Source organism: Perissodus microlepis, chromosome 14 (assembly GCF_051167445.1).
Source record: "Perissodus microlepis isolate ML-2025 ecotype Zambia chromosome 14, ASM5116744v1, whole genome shotgun sequence".
In the NCBI taxonomy this organism is placed as follows: Eukaryota; Metazoa; Chordata; class Actinopteri; order Cichliformes; family Cichlidae; genus Perissodus; species Perissodus microlepis.
The window spans coordinates 38,138,283-38,155,786 of NC_140474.1; the positions used below are offsets into that span (position 1 = coordinate 38,138,283).

General features: G+C 41.3%; 1 pseudogene; it reads left to right on the top strand.

Moving 5' to 3' along the window:
- The first annotated feature begins 708 nt into the window (after window positions 1-708).
- On the top strand, window positions 709-1,363 carry LOC146374405 (ras-related protein Rab-11B pseudogene; annotated as a pseudogene).
- Window positions 1,364-17,504: the final 16,141 nt, after the last annotated feature.

A 17,504-nucleotide genomic window follows, 5' to 3' on the forward strand; every position in this document is an offset into this window, starting at 1 on the left:
GGGAAGGAAGACCAAGAGTCCCTCTGCTGCTGAGGATACGTTCACCCGAGTCACCAGCCTCAGAAATCGTTCACAGCAGCTCAGATCAGAGCCCAGATAGATGCCGCACAGAGCTCCAGTATCAGTCTGTGTGTCTGATACTTTATGGTCAAATAGCTGCTAAGAAACCACGACTGAGGAAAAGCAACGATCCTGATTATTCAGAGCTGCTTTCAGGAGAGTGGCCATACCAGATGTAGGAGTCTCGAAGATCTTGAGCTAGACTCTTCTGATTTTTAGATTCCAGCACAGTAAATAGAGTTTGCAATTCAGACCTACAAACCTGAATCAGGTTGCACACAACACAACCCAGCAGGTCAATGAGGAATCTTTCTTTTACTTATCAAGGAAAATGCTAAATATGCCTTAAATTAAAAGAACACCATTACAATGATCTATTCTGATAGCACACCTAATTAAAACAAAACTAAAGCATATCATCAAAAGGTAACTGCCACAGGAATCACAACTGTCAGTGAAAACACCCACTAACTATGTCTGCTGCTCTCAGGGCATCATATTCATATTGATAAGAACAAAAATCCCACAAATAAAGATGCTCCATCTTCTGGTAATTCAGCACTTGGAAGGCGGTGCCTGCTGCTTGTTACCTGCTGGTGGAGAAGCTTGTTGTTCTTATTGTTGTTGTTTGTGTTAAAGTTTTCTAAAATGGGAGCTCCAGATGATGAATACTACTACTTGTTCAAAGTTGTACTCACTGGAGACTCTGGAGTGGGGAAAAGTGATCTGCTGTCCCGTTTCACAAGAAATGAGTTCAACTTGGAGAGCAAGAGCACCATCGGGGTGGAGTTCGCAACCCGCAGCATTCAGGTGGATGGCAAGACAATAAAAGTTCAAATCTGGGACACAGCTGGGCAGGAGTGCTACAGAGCCATCACCTCAGCGTATTATCGGGGTGCAGTCGGGGCTCTCCTAGTTTACGATATTGCAAAGCACCTGACATACGAGAATGTGGACCGCTGGTTGAAGGACCTGAGGGACCACGCTGACAACAACATCGTCATCATGCTGGTTGGAAACAAGAGCGACCTTCGACATCTCAGGGCCGTGCCCACTGACGAGGCCCGAGCATCTGCAGAAAAGAACAGTCTTTCATTTATTGAAACTTCAGCCTTGGACTCCACTAACGTAGAAGAAGCATTCAAGAGCATTCTCACAGAAACCTACCGTATCGTATCTCAGAAGCAAATATCAGACAGATCTGCACACAAAGATTCTCCAGGCAACAATGTAGTGGACATAAGTGTCCCCAACAATGGATGGGCAGAGGGGCAACAAACTCCTCTACTGCCAAAGCCTGTGACCCCCGACCTCCTTTCCCAGAGTCACGTGAGTCTGAATACATAGAATCATGTTTCAGTAATCAAAATGTGAAACCTGTAACAATACCGCAGCAGACCCGACGATGTTTGCATGTTTTTCAGCATAGTTATTATTTTGCACTCGGTTGCTGAACACACACCTCACGGCTGCAGCTTTCCAGCTCAGCCACACACACTACCAACAACACACACACACAGACAGCCTGTTATGGCGGCGAGGCGTGATTGCAGATACCGTGCAGGTGCATGGCACACACTGCAGTGTAAGCATATCTATGTTTCATCCCTTCTTTGCTGAGCCACAAGCATAAAGCTTTGCTGGGATCAAACTTTGTCATGGAAACTTGTAAATGGAATTATAGAGAGTGCTGAAATTTGGAGTAACAGGGGAAGACTATCACATGTACAGATAGTGTATCAGTGTCACAGCAAACAGCCCACTAGCCTGGTTAGCCAGGTTGGCACAACATGCTGTTCATGAAGATGCTTATTGTTCACCAAAGCAGGAAGCTGCCCTAATCTAGTTCCCAGCTCTTCACTTGATCTACAAAAATGCACCTGAATCAGCACATGGATGCAACTTTTACATGCACCTTGGTGATGGTGGAATCACTGGTGGAATTAACACCCACACAAAATCAAATCTGACATGAGACACATTACTTATACCTGTAAAGGACGCATTCACTGATAATATATGCATGAATCAATAAAAAGAAAAAGCTGGAAATGGAAAACAAAATAAAACAGAAAAGAAAACGCTTCATTAGTCGTCATATTTCTTGGCAGCTGAGCAAATGCTCTCAAAAATGTGGTTATTTGACCATCTGTCAGAGTCATTGTTTTTAATGGCCAATGAATATAAATAAAGTGTTGATGTTATGTAGTTTTACCACCAGAGGGCACTGTTGGCAACGTGTTTGAGCTACAAATGCGACAGCTAGCTGTTGGGCTGTTTTTGTCTGTTTGTTTAGTGCATGTTTATGTCCTTTATGGGTAAGGCCTCGGCTCAGTGGGCGAGCAGGCCCCACATGCCCCATGGTTGGAGTGCAGTAGCCCGGGGCTGAGTCTGACCTGGGTCCCTGCTGTGCGTCTTTTGGTGTCAGTGTTCACTGTCAAAAGAAAATGTTTATGTCCTTCATAAAGGACAGGACATGTTCTGTCGCATTGTGAGCATTGGTGTTTTTAAGCGAACAACACAGCGACTTTTTTCCCTTTGTGTCAATGCAGAAGCCTTCCAGTGATTTGTGGAGGAAAGGTGGAAGAAAAGCGCTCCACAAATACATCAAGGCTAAAAACAGCAAGTAAAGATGGATGATACATGAAAAAAACGACTTTTCTTGCCAGGACAGCTGTCTTACAGGCATACTCAGCGCAAAGGTTTTACATAATTTTCACATATAAGTTTGGTTAAACTGATCGATCAATCAGCCTGCCTGCAGAGGACTCAGCTCGCTGTCACAGCTGATTACAGAGGAGGGCCGAGGTGTGGATCTCCACTCATCTCAGGAATGTGTGCAGGTTCCTCTCCAAAAGCGCTGACGTCAGGAGTAGCCTTGGATTAGAAACAGGCAGGTTATAATAAAATGGTTGTGCTGTACAGCTGAACTGTTCCTTATAAGAAGACTCCCAGTGCCAGTGAACTGTGCGCCAATGAGACACTGAATGACAAGAAGATTCATCTATACACCCGTAATGTTTATGTGTGTTTGTGGATAATGTGGTTTATTGTAAACGTGGTGTTTCACTGTTCACACTTTCTTTTCCATCCAAAGAAAATTATTTTCAGCTGTTTCTGGTCTAGTTCCCTTTTCCATGGTTCTTTAGGACCCTGGAGGCCGCCATGGGCTGTGCTAACACTAACAATGATGATCTTTCTGTTCTCCAACAATTAGCCTAATATATTGATAATTAATCAACGTTTACAATTCAAAGGCCTTAAAACTTCTGAAATGGTCTTAAATTTGGTTTGAATGTGTGACCTTATACATGGTGATGTGTTGCATTTAAAACTGTTGTCCTTGAAACTGAAGGAAAGTCAGTAAAGTTTATTTATTAGGAGTTTTTCATAGACAAGTGGTGTACACAAAAAATAATAGGCAATATAAATAAATAAAAACAATAATAATAATTCAATGAAACTCTCAACAGAAAGCCTTTTTAAATGAAATGTTCTTAAAAGAGTTCAGCATTAAAAGAGGCCTTCTGTAACACCAGGACATGTCCTTCAACGCACATATTAAACAAATATGTAAGACTGCTTTCTTCCATTTGTGCAACATCTCTAAAGTTAGAAATATCCTGTCTCAGAGTGACGCTGAAAAACTAGTTCATGCATTTATTACTTCCAGGCTGGACGACTGTAATTCATTATTATCAGGAAGTCCTAAAAACTCCCTGAAAAGCCTTCAGCTGATCCAAAATGCTGCAGCAAGAGTCCTGACAGGGACTAGAAAGAGAGAGCAGATTTCTCCTGTTTTGGCTTCCTGTTAAATCCAGAATTCAAAATCCTGCTCCTCACTACAAGGTCTTAAATAATCAGGCCCCATCTTATCTTAATGACCTTGTAGTACCATATCACCCTATTAGAGCACTTCGCTCTCGCTCTGCAGGCCTACTTGTTGTTCCTAGAGTATTTAAAAGTAGAATGGGAGGCAGAGCCTTCAGTTTTCAGGCCCCTCTTCTGTGGAACCAGCTTCCAGTTTGGATTCAGGAGACAGAAACTATCTCTACTTTTAAGATTAGGCTTCAAACTTTCCTTTTTGCTAAAGCATATAGTTAGGGCTGGACCAGGTGACCCTGAATCCTCCCTTAGTTATGCTGCACACGGTGTAGCTGCTGGGGGATTCCCATCATGCACTGGGTGTTTCTTCTTCACTCACTATGTGTTAACAGACCTCTCTGCACTGAATCATATTTGTTAATAATCTCTGGCTCTCTTCCACAGCATGTCTTTATCCTGTCTTCCTCCAATCACCTCCTTAGCAGATGTGAGCCTGGTTCTGCTGGAGGTTTCTTCCTGTTAAAAGGGAGTTTTTCCTTCCCACTGTCACCAAGCGATTGCTTGTAGGTGCCTGTTTGATTGTTGGTGTTTTTGCTGTTTTACTGTAGGGTCTATCTTACAATATAAAGCTTCTTGAGGCAGCTGTGATTGGACATTGTGTCAATAAAACTGTCAGTAATTTTCATTCAGTGAGTTTTTCCACTGACAAAGTCAACAACATGCACAGTTAATTCCCATTTGCTCAGTCAGAATTTGAAGAAAGTACCGTCTCTTCTAATCTCAGCTACGCACCAGTGATGTCATCTCTGAGAGCTGAGGTGCCAAGGAGCTACACCCGATTAACACACACTGCTGTTATTAAAGGAAACAGCTGTATACACAACCACAACCCTGGACCAGAGAAGCACCTGTTGAGGCGCACTCGAAGGACCACACAGGTGAGTAAACCAAGCACACATTTCTGGGCCCTGAGGGAAGACATTGTACATAAAGGAGTGATTTAGGCAAACTCTGGCTTCTGTTTTGTCTTAATCCTTCGTGTCAGCTCTTGCAGAGAGGAAAGCCGATTGACGGGCCCACCTTTCTGTGCTTTTGCACGACAAATGAATTGAAGTTGTCAGACCTGCTTCTGTCAGCCAAAACGTTAAGAAATACAGTCATTATGGAGATATATGTTCTCATTCATGAGGTCAGCTGGGAAAGCAAACAGACGATGTGCAGCACATTGAGTGTTTGTGGTTTTTCATACTCGCACACACCACCAGTGAATAAAGACAGGGTTAATGTCTGTACTGGGACTGAACCAACATTTGAACTTCATTGGAGGAAGCTGGAAGCCAGTGGCTGTCCCCACTGTGCAGACTCCTAACCTTACATAAGTCAGGACACATCTGCAAATCAACTTGGCCAACATCAGGAAGGTGCCCATAGCAAAAAGATTCACAAATGGGCCACACGTTGTACATCGATTTGGTCGGGACGTATTTTTTTTCAGTCTTGCAGGCCTCACTTCATATATCATTGCTTTCCGCATTAGATTTCTGTGCTGCATAAAAAAAGAAAGAAAAACATTCACAGAGCTGCTGACGACTTACTGTTGAGCTGTAACACTGCTTCTGCCTCCATCATTACAGCTAATGATTAACTGCTCAGGCAGCTTCCCCTATTTCAGTTTACTATTACCAGTGTTGGGTAAGTTACTTTAAATTAGTAACTTAGTTACATTACTAGTTACTTCTATCAAAAGTAACTCAGTTACTTCAAGTTACTCGTTACTTTCAGAGTAACTAGTTACTAGGGAAAGTAACTTTGGTTTTACTCAGAATTCTCTTGTTAATGTGTTGCTTCCATAACTGGATACCCAGCCAGACTGCCAGTCTTCCAGCTTGCTTACTTGCCACAAGTGCACTGTGCCACCTACCAATAGAAAGGAAAAAGTAATGTGCATATTTCCACGAGAGAAATCCCACGCCTGGACCGCCGTTGACCGCCGCCATGATTCTAGCCTACGTCAAAGCGTCATGTGCGCTTTTTACATCCAACACAAAAACTGCAGTCGTGGTGCTTTGATTGTACTCAGAACTCGGAAATTCTGCCTTCTGAATAGGAAGATGTAGGTAACACCAGACTGCAGATGAGCTGCATACAGAGCTGGACTGGGACAAAAATCGGCCCGGGGGTTTTGACTAGAGACCGGCCCACCATTATAGGAAAAATCATAAAGGCTTTGAATGAAAACAAACACTGTTGTGACAGTGATGTACACTGTTCTGATGGTATATATGTATTAATCTATCAATCGTTTGTTGTAAGATTCAGATAATTATTTAATAAAAGCTAGATATTTTAAATGAGAATAAGAAAGAAAAGTATTTCTTTGTGCCCCCCTTTCCCTGTTAATGCCCTACCCGCCCCCTGGCAACACTTTGCTAGACCCGCCCCTGCACAGTTACCAGCTGTCAGCTACTTAGAAAAGGATCCTGGTGTTATTTGTCTCTCAGAAACAGTTCATAACTTCCCTTCAACTCATTCATGTCACCTAAAAGGTAAACCTGTTCCTCCATCACCTGTTCAGCTCTGATGATTCAGTAAGGACATCTCCTGGTTTCATCTTCATGTTTCCCTCTCACCACATATCCAAACCGACATCATGACCAGCAGCTTTACAGCTGTGGCTCCAGCAAACATCAGCTGATACTAGAAAGTAATATTAAATAAATTCTAACAACAGCTGATCAAGCTTAAAGCTTAAGCCGATCAGCTGATCATTGATCAGTTTCATGATTGAAGTAGAAACAGGAGAGGGAGGGGAGAGAATGAGAGAAGAAGAGGCAGCTGCAGCGTAAAGACAGAATAAATCCAGCTTTGTCTTTTTCATTGTAGCTGAAGTTTGGGACAAACTGCGTCTCTTCTCAGCTCAACACGAAACGCGTAATATTTTCTCTGAATACGAGACGATTCCGTTTTTTAAGGGATGGTCAGCAACTCTACTAACTAACCTTATGAACATAATAAAGTTCACTATGAGTAACATCATAGCACCCACCCAGCTGTATATAAACTCCGTCATGCTAGCTAGTACGCAGTACGAGTTATTGTAACTAATGGTAAAAAGTCAGCACAACGAAAATAAACTCCACCTAAACTTGGTTTATATCTGACCCAGATAGACTGCAGGTCATAACTTCTTACCTGAAGTTCAGTTCAGTTTGTAGAGGGCTAGCAAAACAACCGTTTTCGAGGGCATTGCCATATTGGAATCACAACTTCTCTGACGAGGTTAACCAGAACGCCGTTTACTCGAGTGTGACATCATTCCCAGGTCCGTGTTCCGATTTCCGAGGTAAGTCCAACGCAACACATGAAGTAATGAATAACGACTCTATCTAAATCCCAGTAACGATTAATGCGTTCCTGATTTTGGCATAAGCAGTTACCGTGCTCGATACCAGAATAATAACATAGTTACTGTAACACGTTACTTAATAACGCGTTAGTCCCAACACTGAGTATTACTGCGTAAATGTAAAAATCCATCTTTCAGATAGGACTGCAACATTGTTGGGCTTCATTAAGCAGCAGCACCATTTAAGCAAACTATGTTTGCTTGTTTTTGTTACCTAAAAAGTCTAAAGTAAGTCTAATGTCTAGGGTTTGGTCACCAGTAATGAATGAGTGTGACTTTGTTCTAGCAGGATAACATCTCTGCTTTTGTGTATGATGTGGTCCTGTGGCTTTATCAAGCCATGGTTTCCAGCTCACACTGCAGAGCGTTGTGTTTGAATACAAAGTAGCTGGAATGAGGTCCTCCATGCCCGAGGCCGTGGTTCTCAACTGCAAAAGGTTGGACTGTCTGTTCTGGGTTGGCGATTTCTGCTTCATGCGGAGGAGTTCAGGTGTCTGAGTCTTGTTCATGAGCAGGGGAAGGTGGACTGGAAGACTGAGAGGTGGATCGTTGCATCAGGTTTATGGTCTGCTGAAGTGAGGAGAAAGTGGATCTTGAAGCCATGAAGGCCAACATGGAGATCTACATTCACACCCTTACCTTTGGGTAAACTTTGGGTAGCGACCAATACAATCTGATCACAGCTACGGGCGGGGGAGACTGTCTGAGCTCAGACAATTCAGAAAGGCTGCAGAGTAGAAACACTATAGAAGGTTTGCTGTGGTGTATGGCACTATTAGATGTTCGTACTATACGCTTTACATGGTATCACTTTTCATCTGATGTGTGCATGGTTTTGTTTTATACCTTAAGCACATTTTACACATAATCAATTGCAAAAACGACATTTTTTAGAGCTGTTCACCAACTGAAGGGCTCCAGTCTGACAGGATCTTGTGACCAGCTCATTAGTGCAGCTTCTCCACATCTTTTCTCTGGTTAACAGATCATGGTGGACTTTTTTTCAGGGTCTGCTGAAACACTGGACACTGGGTGGCCTGGGGGGATTACTGCACCCAGTATTCATGCTGTTGTCCAACCTGACTGTACTGTGTGTTAATCAGAACTTCAAAGGCCTTCACAGAGGGTGTGCGAGTCCTTTTAAGGAGAACTGTAAAAGAGCTTTATACTGAAGTAAGTGAATAGGCAATATTTACAGTGTGTAAGTGCACGGCTTAAGTTTGTATGCTCCCTTTTTCAGAGCTTTTTGGCTTTCCTCTTTTCTTACGCCCACAAGAACACACACCCAATACAGTACACAAAACCTCTCACCCTTACACATTCCTGCATTTACCCTTGTGGGTTTTTTTAGTTTGTTTTGCTGAACCTGCTGCTCCTGCTGACGTCTCGTTGCACCACATGCTGACTTCTGAGTCCAAGAGCGTGGTGGCCTGTCTGTGAACTGAGGGCAGCATCTGTCTGAGAGCTGTACCTGGCTGGTACTACGATGTGCTCCAGACTGCTGAGGTCAGAGGGTGAATGTAAATGTTTATGTCTGCTCTTAATTCCCTAATTAGGCCAAATTGGACATATGAGAAGGTGATGATCTAGCCTGGCCACAGGAATTTTCATGGACAGAGTGCTGAAGTACCTAAGCACTGATTTTAAACACTTAAGGATGAACCTGAAGCAAAAACACTGGGGATCATGTATCTTGCATCAATATAACTTTTTTGTGACAGGAATGAAATGCTGTGCTAAACTTTGCTAATGTGCTAGCCAGAAGTGCACTTCCATATTGTAGAAGTGCAGTTAGTACGTAATTTACTTCTCTTTTAGTTCAGCCCTCCACCAGCTGATGAGATAAATGCCCAGTATAAGATAAAGGTCTAAACATCTCTTACTTTACTCAGATTTCACAGAGTGTATATTTGTTAATAATTTGATTTGAATTATTTTGGATGAGGATAAAATGTAAGATGATGGAGAATTTCAGTTTTACTTTACAATTTTGTTTAGTGTAATGTTTACAGTTATATTGTATTTTCTTTCCTTATTTAATTTTTACGTACTGTTCCTTTAATACATGGCGATTGTGCACAGGGGGAGCGATCGCGATCGGCACTGTGGAGTAACGGGGCTTTAACTAGCTGTGGAGTCAAACAGTTTTCTTACTGTGTTTTGCAGTGTACAGGAACATTCAGACGCATTACTGTATTTCAAGACTGTGGAAATAAATGTTTGCATGTTTGTTTTCAACTACAAGCAGACTTTGTGGATTATTTTCAACTGCACAAGGACACGCGTACGGCCTGACTACCAGCTAGTGCTTCCGCGGAAATATGCCCTTTAGCTCTGCTTTAGTTAAGCCTTCAGTTTGTACAGTTTGTTCAGTTTGGAATTGGATTGTTTTTAATCAAAGGTTTTGAGACAATAGAGCTGCATCAAAGCCGTGGGCTCCAGCTCACACTGAAGCAGCAGAAATGAGATTTAGCACCTCCAAGACTAAGCCACAGTCGTGGTCATGAAAAATGGTTGAGCGTCCACTCCAGCTGAAGGAGTTTCTGACCTAAGTGGAGAAGTTCAGCTACCTCGTGTGAGAGGAGAAGGGAGACGCACAGACATGTCTGCAGAGATACGCATGCTGTTCCAGACAGTTGTGGTAAATAAAGAACATGAAAGAAAAGCTGTTGATTTAAAGGTCAATCTACGTCCTTCCAAGTGGTGGAGATCAGTTTTCTCCAAAGGATGGTTTGGCTCTCTCTTGGCGATAGGGTGAGAAGTTCAGTCATCAAAAGGAGCCAGTTGAAGTGTTTGGAGCGTCTGATAACGATGCTTCTGGGACGAGGTGTTCCAGGCATGCCAGAGTTGGAGAAGACCCAAGGATAGGTCCAGACCGGAGTGAGTGAAGACATCATGTCTCTTGGATGTCCTGGGAACACCTCAGTGTTTCCCAAGATGAGACTTTGGAAGTGGCTGCGAGGAGGGACGTCTGTGACTCTCTGCCTAGGCAACCTTGGATAAGTGGAAGTGGATGGATGGATGGATGGATGGATGAGTGGATGATGGATGGATGGATGGATGGATGAGTGGATGATGGATGGATGGATGGATGGATGGATGGATGGATGGATGGATTGATTGATAGATGGATGGACAATGGATGGATGGATGGATGGATGGATGAGTGGATGATGGATGGATGGATGGATGGATTGATAGATGGATGGACAATGGATGGATGGATGGATGAGTGGATGATGGATGGATGGATGGATGGATGGATGAGTGGATGATGGATGGATGAATTGATTGATAGATGGATGGACAATGGATGGATGGATGGATGGATGGATGAGTGGATGATGGATGGATGGATGGATGGATGGATGGACGAGTGGATGATGGATGGATGGATGGATGGATGGATGAGTGGATGATGGATGGATGGATGGATGGATGAGTGGATGATGGATGGATGGATGGATGGATGGATGAGTGGATGGATGGATGTATAGATGGATGAGTGGATGATGGATGGATGGATGGATGGATGGATGGATGAATGGATGGATGGATGGATGGATGGATGGATGGATGGATGGATGGATGGATAGATGATGGATGGATGATGAATGGATGAAGGATGGATAGATAATGGATGGATGGATGAGTGGATGATGGATGGATGGATGGATGGATGGATGGATGGATGGATGGATGCATGGATTGATGGATGGATGGATGACGGACGATGGATGGTTGGATGGATGGATGGATGGATGGATGGATGGATTGATAGATGGATGGATGGATGGATGGACAATGGATGGATGGTTGGATGGATGGATGGATAGATGATGGATGGATGGATGGATGGATAATTGATGGACGGATAATTGATGGATGGATGGATGGATGGATGGATGGATGATGGATAATGGATGGATGGATGGATGGATGAATGGATAGATGATGGATGGATAATGGATGGATGGATGGATGGATGAATGGATGGATGGATGTATGGATGGATGAATGGATGGATGGATTGATGGATAGATGATGGATGGATAGATGATGGATGGATGGATGAGTGGATGATGGATGGATGGATGATGGATTGATGGATTGATGGATGGATGGACGATGGATAGATGATGGATGGATGGATGGATAGATGATGGAATGCTGGATGGATGGATGGATGGATTGATGGATGGATAGATGATGGATGGATGAATGGATGATAGATGATGGATGGATAGATGATCGATGGATGAATGGATGGATAGATGATGGATGGATGAATGGATGGATGGATGGACGGGTAGATGACGGATCGATAGATGGATGGATGAATGGATGGATGGATGTATGGATGGATGAATGGATGGATGGATTGATGGATAGATGATGGATGGATAGATGATGGATGGATGGATGAGTGGATGATGGATGATGGATGATGGATGGATGGATGATGGATTGATGGATTGATGGACGATGGATAGATGATGGATGGATGGATGGATAGATGATGGAATGCTGGATGGATGGATGGATGATGGATGGATGGATGGATTGATGGATGGATATATGATGGATGGATGGATGGATGATAGATGATGGATGGATAGATGATGGATGGATGAATGGATGGAAGGATGGATGGATGGATAGATGATGGATGGATGAATGGATGATAGATGATGGATGGATAGATGATCGATGGATGAATGGATGGATAGATGATGGATGGATGAATGGATGGATGGATGGACGGGTAGATGACGGATCGATAGATGGATGGATGAATGGATGGATGGATGTATGGATGGATGAATGGATGGATGGATTGATGGATAGATGATGGATGGATAGATGATGGATGGATGGATGAGTGGATGATGGATGATGGATGGATGGATGATGGATTGATGGATTGATGGATGGATGGACGATGGATAGATGATGGATGGATGGATGGATAGATGATGGAATGCTGGATGGATGGATGGATGATGGATGGATGGATGGATTGATGGATGGATAGATGATGGATGGATGGATGATAGATGATGGATGGATAGATGATGGATGGATGAATGGATGGAAGGATGGATGGATGGATGATGGATGGATGGACAATGGATGGATGATTTGATTGATTTGATTTGATTTTATTGATTAGCATTCAAATATCTCAGTGAAGACAGAACAAAGATCTACCACAAAGCAAGAAAGCACGAGACAAGGCTAATCAAAAGGTATTGGCTGAAGCATTTGCTTATTACGCCAACCCTTTAAACAAAAGATCTTTTTGCATGCAGCTCCTGTACACAGGGCTCGAAGCAAATAATAAAACAAAGAAAAAACAAAACAAACAAACAAACAAACAAGAAAAAAAAACTTTCCACCTTAGATAAGTAACTACATCAAAGCAAAAGAATCAAGAATTTTTTATTTTTTATTTTTTTGCTCTTTTCATTCTTGATATATATATTTTTCTAATACTCTATTTTTAAACAAGGAAAATGAACTACACCTTTTTAAATCACTGTCATAACTATTCCACAGGTTAACTCCTCTAAGAGAAACACATCTCTGCTTTATATTTGTCCTTATCTTGTTTTTTTTAAAGAAATCTGTTCCCCTTAAGTCATATTGACTCTCTGTGACTTTAAACAGCTTCTGAGTACTGCGGCAAAGCAAGTTATTTTGTGCTTTATACATTATCTGTGCCATTTTATATTCAACTAAATCATAAAATTTCAGGGTATTCAGATTAATAAACAAAATGTTAGTTGGTTCTATATAGTTTGATTGGTTTATAATTCTTATAGCTCTTTTTTGTAACTTGAAAATAGGAAGAGTGTTCGTTTTATATGCATTACCCCATATCTCCAGACAGTAAGTCATATATGGAAGCAACAGAGTACAACAAAGTGTGTATAATGATTTTTTGTTCAGGACATGCTTTGTTTTATAGAGAATAGCAATGGTTTTTGACATTTTTGTTTTCACATGGTTTGTATGAGACTTCCAACTCAGCTTATCATCAATTATCACTCCAAGAAATTTATTTTCGTACACTCTTTCAATTTCAATTCCATTAACCCTGATTTTAGATACATTTTTCATTTGTCTAGTGCCAAAAATAATCAATTTTGTTTTCTTTATATTTAATGATAACTTATTTACATCAAACCAGTTTTTTAATATATTTAGCTCCTTTTCCGCTGTAGTCAGAAGCTGTTCTAGGTTTTTACCTGAGCAATACAGAGTGGTATCGTCAGCAAACAATACACATTTTAACAGTTTGGAAATGCTACATATGTCATTTATATATAATATAAATAATTTAGGGCCCAGCACAGAGCCCTGAGGAACCCCACAAGTTACCTTCAACTGCTTAGATTTTACATTATTGAATTCGACATATTGATATCTGTCATCCAGGTAACTTTTCATCCACTTGTATGCTAACCCTCTTATGCCATATCTCTGTAGTTTATTCATTAATATAGATCAATTGTATCAAACGCCTTTTTTAAATCTATAAAAACACCAACAGTATATTCCTTATTATCTATAGCATTAGATATCCCTTCTACAAGTTCCATCACTGCCATCAAAGTGGACCTTTTTGCTCTAAAGCCATATTGGTTATCATTTAGGAGATTATGCTTCTCAATATATTTATCAAGTCTATTAACAAATAACTTTTCTAAAATTTTTGAGAACTGTGGGAGCAGTGATATTGGCCTATAATTGGTAAACTGACATCTCTCTCCGTTTTTATGGATTGGAATAACTTTTGCTATTTTCATTTGTGAGGGAAACACACCAGTTCGAAAGGACAGATTACAAATGTATGCGAAAGGTTGCACTATATATTCCATAATACTTTTAACTAATATCATGTCAATACCAAAACAGTCAGTGGACTTTTTATTTTTAAATGTCTTCACAATGTTAATTATTTCTCTATAAGTTACAGCACCAATAAACATGGAGGACACAATCTGAGTAATACGTTTATTTAGGTCGTTATTATTTCTTGACTCTGGAATTTCTTTTGCTAAATTAAAGCCAACATTTACAAAGAAATCATTAAATTCATTTGCAATGTCTTTAGTTTTATCAAGCACAATATCTTTATCTTTTTTAAAATAATCTGGATAATTCTTATTTTTTGAGCCCTTTTTGATTATACAATTTAATATCCTCCATGTTTCTTGTGTGTTACTTCTACTTTGCTCCAATAATTTGTGGTAATATTCTTTCTTACTTGTTCTTATAATATTTACTAATCTATTTTTATATAACTTGTACTTTATTTCAGCATCTTTTGTCCTCTGTTTTATGAATCTCTTATATAGATTATTTTTCTTTTTACATGCATCTTCTATCCCCTTTGTGATCCATGGCTTATTTGATCTGTGATGCTTTCTAGTGATTTTCATTAAAGGACAATGTTTTTCATATAGTGAAATTACAGTTGATAAGAATACATCATATGCACTATTTGAATCTTCATTTGCAAAAACCTCATTCCAATTGTGTTCCTTTAAGTCCACCTGGAGGGCAGCAATGGCTCTTGTTGTTCTATGTCGTATCATATCAAATATTTGATTCTTTTGTTTAGTTTTAATCCCAAAATAATTCTGGTGGCGCTGTCACTTGGTGTTCGCTCGCTCTGCGGTAGAGTATCACTTCCTGTTCCTGCTCAAACACAGTGGTGTTTCTGAGTAGCTTATTTGCTTAGCAATTTAATTAACAACTTTTAAATACATTCTTCTTTCATAGTATAATCTTCACGTGCTTCATCCGAAGCACACTTTCTGTGTACTCACTACCTAATTTATAGCCAAAGTATTCACTCACTGCCTCTGTACTGTTTCGCTAGCTTAGCTTAGCTCGTAGCCGACTCGTTAGCACCATGGCTACTTCACCTGTCCCTCCTGCACTTTCTTGCTCATTGTGTCAGATGTTTAGTTACTCCTCGGCCTCCTTTAGCAGTAATGATATCTGTAACAAATGTAGCATATTTGCAGCTCTGGAGGCCAGGATTACTGAATTGGAGACTCGGCTTCGCACCCTTCATTCACCCGTAGCTAGCCAGGCCCCTGTAGCTGGTGCAGCCGAAGATAGCGTAGGCCCCGCTAGCTGTTCCCCGGCAGACCCCAAGCAGCTGGGGAAAGAGGGCGGCTGGGTCACGGTGAGGAGGAAGCATAGTCCTAAACAGAAGCCCCAGGTACACCACCAACCCGTTCATGTGTCTAACCGTTTTTCCCCACTCGGCGACACACCCGCCGGGGGTCAAACTCTGGTAATTGGTGATTCTGTTCTCAGACATGTGAAGCTAGAGACACCGGCAACCATAGTCAATTGTCTTCCAGGGGCCAGAGCAGGCGACATTGAAGGAAATTTAAAACTGCTGGCTAAGGGTAAACGTAAATTCAGTAAAATCATAATTCACGTCGGCAGTAATGACACCCGGTTACGCCAATCGGAGGTCACTAAAATCAATATTGAATCGATGTGCAACTTTGCTAAAACAATGTCGGACTCTGTAGTTTTCTCTGGTCCCCTCCCCAATCAGACCAGGAGTGACATGTTTAGCCGCATGTTCTCCTTAAACTGCTGGCTGTCTGAGTGGTGTCCCAGAAACGATGTGGGCTTCATAGATAATTGGCAAACCTTCTGGAGGAAACCTGGTCTTGTTAGGAGAGACGGCATCCATCCCACTTTGGATGGAGCAGCTCTCATTTCTAGAAATATGGACAAATTTATTAAACCCCCCAAAATATGACTATCCAGAGTTGGGACCAGGAAGCAGAGTTGCAGTCTTACACGCCTCTCTGCAGCTTCTCTCCTCCTGCTACCCCCCCAAAAACCCATCTCCATAGAGACTGTGTCAGCTTCCAAAAAGACAAAAAACAAACTAAAAACCAGCAACAAACAACTTAAACATAAACAATTACAAAGAAAGAACAGTACAGTATCCACATCTGAACCAAAGAGTAAAACAGTGAAATGTGGATTATTAAATATTAGGTCTCTCTCCTCCAAGTCTCTGTTAGTACATGACTTAATAATTGATCAACAAATTGATTTACTCTGCCTTACAGAAACCTGGTTGCAGCAGGATGATTATGTTAGTTTAAATGAATCAACACCCCCGAGTCATTCTAACTACCAGAAACCTCGAAGCACAGGCCGAGGGGGTGGTGTGGCAGCAATTTTTCACACCAGCCTATTAATTAATGAAAGACCAAGACAGACTTTTAATTCATTTGAAAGCCTGATGCTTAACATTGTCCACCCCAGCTGTGAAACTCAGAAACCAGTCTTACTTGTTATCATCTATCGTCCACCTGGGCCTTACACAGAGTTTCTGTCTGATTTCTCAGACTTTATATCTAATTTAGTTCTGAGCTCAAATAAAATAATTATTGTGGGTGATTTTAACATCCATGTAGATGCTAAAAATGACAGCCTCAACATGGCATTTAGTCTGTTATTAGACTCAATTGGCTTCTCTCAAAATGTAAAAGAACCCACCCACCACTTTAATCACACTCTAGATCTTGTTTTAACATATGGCATAGAAACTGAACATTTAACAGTGTTTCCTGAAAACCCTCTCCTGTCTGATCATTTCCTGATAACATTTACATTTACAATAATTGATTACACAGCAGTGGAGAGTAGATTTTATCAAAGTAGATGTCTTTCTGAAAGCGCTGTAACTAAGTTTAAGAATATAATCCACCCACTGTTATCATCTTCAATGCCCTGTACCAACATAGAGCAGAGCAGCTATCTGAACGCTACCCCAACAGAGGTCGATTATCTTGTTAATAATTTCACCTCCTCACTACGTACGACTCTGGATACTGTAGCTCCAGTGAAAACTAAGGTCTCTAATCAGAAGTACCTGACTCCGTGGTATAATTCTCAAACACGTACCCTAAAGCAGATGACTCGTAAGCTGGAGAGGAAATGGCGTGTCACAAATTTAGAGGATCATCATTTAGCCTGGAGAAATAGTTTGCTGCTTTATAAGAAAGCCCTCCGCAAAGCCAGAACATCTTACTATTCATCACTGATTGAAGAAAATAAGAACAACCCCAGGTTTCTCTTCAGCACTGTAGCCAGGCTGACAAAGAGTCAGAGCTCTGTTGAGCCAACCATCCCTTTAACGTTAACTAGTAATGACTTCATG